Source organism: Marmota flaviventris, chromosome 5 (assembly GCF_047511675.1).
Source record: "Marmota flaviventris isolate mMarFla1 chromosome 5, mMarFla1.hap1, whole genome shotgun sequence".
NCBI lineage: Eukaryota > Metazoa > Chordata > Mammalia > Rodentia > Sciuridae > Marmota > Marmota flaviventris.
In genome coordinates, this window is record NC_092502.1 from 85,007,082 (window position 1) to 85,009,773 (window position 2,692).

Below are 2,692 nucleotides of genomic sequence, written 5' to 3' on the forward strand. Positions count from 1 at the left end.
AAAGAGAATCACTGAAATGGACTTTAAGAAAGGAAGAACATCAAAATCATGATCAAAGATTTAAGCAAAAAAAAATTTTAAACAGAAATAAAATTACTTAATTAGACCATGATATTGAAAGAGATAAAATCTTTACTCTGAATCTAGAGGAAGGTAGGCTGTCCTATCATTCAATTTTGTCTAAGCATTAAAGCACAAATTCTACAGATAGTGGATACACTTTGCCTTCTGGTTGGGGATGTGTAAAGTTTTGATTTCATGAGGTGTGTGTGGTATAAATTTAAAACCAGTTTATTTCAGATATGATCCAGAAACCCCACCCTTAGCAAGGATTCACTATTGCTTCCTCTTTGTGCTAAATAAGATGCAAAAGACTTAAGTGTTATAAGTTACAGAGTCAGTTTAAATGATTGCACCATGTTCTTGATAATAACAGGGACCATTTAACTTTGGAAAGAGAACACTGATCTACTTCCAACCTTAGATAAGTGTTTTATAATATCTGGCACATTAGAAAAGAAAGAAAGGAAACTTTGACAAAAATAATATAATTACTAGTAGGCTGTGTTTAGGGGAAAGAAACTATGTGGTTATATGGGGGAAAAGATAGCTGCATGTTTTCACATTGTTGGGTGAAGACTTTGTGTTCTAATATGTGGCACATTGTATTTTGAATGATTTATGGAAAATAACAATAATTATACAGGATATCAAATAAGTGGTTTGGATTAGTTATTTGAAATTTAATCTTTTCAATGGTATTCACAATTCAACTTTCAGAAGCACATGAAGGCATCCATTAGGCAAGCAAAAATAGCAGTCATGGTATTGATACAGAATCAAAGAAAAACTATTTTGGAAAGTAGGTTTAATGTGACTATCAGTTGAATAATGAATTTAATGTAATTATATATGAGTGAAGTCAGACACATCTAGATTGGAATTTCTGTTCTGTCATGGAACAAAATGAACTTGGGCAAAATATTCACCTCCCATTGCCAATGCTCTGACATAAAAATTGTGTCAATAATATTATATTTTTATCAATATTAAATGAGAAAATCTATGTAGAACAGTACAAAATAGAAAATATTGAATTGATTCTATTTTATCAGAAGTTTTTGAGACTGAGTAGTTAAAACTAAACTGAATTTCCAAGAATGGTTCATATCATACAACTCTATAAGAAGCTTCTAAAGTGTATAGTAAAACGCATGACAGGGAAAAAGCAGAGTTTCCATCTTCCCTGGGTCTTCCCTGCGTCTTCCCCCATCTTCCGTGTCCTACCTTCAATAATAACTTCAGGTGACTTTGTGGGGGAGTTCCTCACACTCAAGGAAACTAAAGTTCGCAAAAATCAACTGTCTTAAACATTCCACTCAAATATTTTTGAGGATTACTAATAAGAAATAATAATATTTCAAAAATTCTTCAGGAAGTTGAGCAATTTAATTTAACTCATTTCCCAGTTAAAGATTCACTTATCTGTTTAGACAGGATGTACTGTAAAGCTCACACTTTGGGCAGTTTGCACCAACAACCCTCACAAGAGCAGCACTTGCTGGGCATTCCAGCCAGGCTCTCACAGAACAGGAGCAAGATGCAGACCTACTGACTGACTGTTTACTGCATTCTAATTATTACTTGTGTACTTCTTTTGGCTGGTTAGAAGAACATCATGGAAACTTGAAATAAATATCATAATTAAAAATTGCACTGAACCAATTTCATGAGAACTTGAAGACATATCAGATTTTTTTGTCTTTTTTTTTGGGGGGGGGGTACCAGGGATTAAACTCAGGGGTGCTCAACCACTGATGCACACCCCCAGCCCTATTTCATATTTTATTTAGAGACAGAGTTTCATTGAGTTGCTTAGTACCTCGCCAAGGCTGAGGCTGGCTTTGAACTTGCAAACCTTCTGTCTCAGCCACCCATGCCACTTGGATTATAGGTGTGTGCCATCACACCTATGTTGTCTTATTTTTAATTTTTGTCATTCTTCATTTATTTAGTAACTACTTAGCCATCACAGTGATTCAAGAAAAATGACTGTTCTTCTATTTCATAGTAAACTAATAAAATTTGAGGTTTTAAAAGCATTATACACAAAATCATGATACATAAATCATTGTACATCAAATATATGTAATAAGGAACTAGAAATATCTCCCTACTATATGTTAGCATTTACATGTAAGAACATGTGTTGAGCAAATTTACAAAGCAATGTATTCATTACATCTCTACCAGATTAAAAAAAATTACTTCTAAATTACCCACAACAAGACAAGGAAGAGTTTATTTGTATGAAGAAAAAGGAGATAAAATTCTATTATATTAATTATATTTTTAAATGTGGGAAAACTTTAATTACAGGAGCTTTAGTTATTTTTCACCTTATTTTGCTAATCGACATTCTTTCTGATTAGTTTAAGCATAAGCTATCATTATGAAGCTATTATATTCAATAAAATTATTAAGTTCCAACAAAGCAAAGGCAAGAAGCTATTCTAAGATACAATTTTAATCTAAAAGATAAGTTTCTCTGGAATCAAGACAGAAAGGTTAAGTTTCTAAACTCACCAGGTTTCCATTTCTTTAATTAATATTTTTATAGAATAATGATAATGATACTTGTTTCTAGAATAATGTTAAATAAAATATAGCCACCCGGTACTTTTTTTGTGTG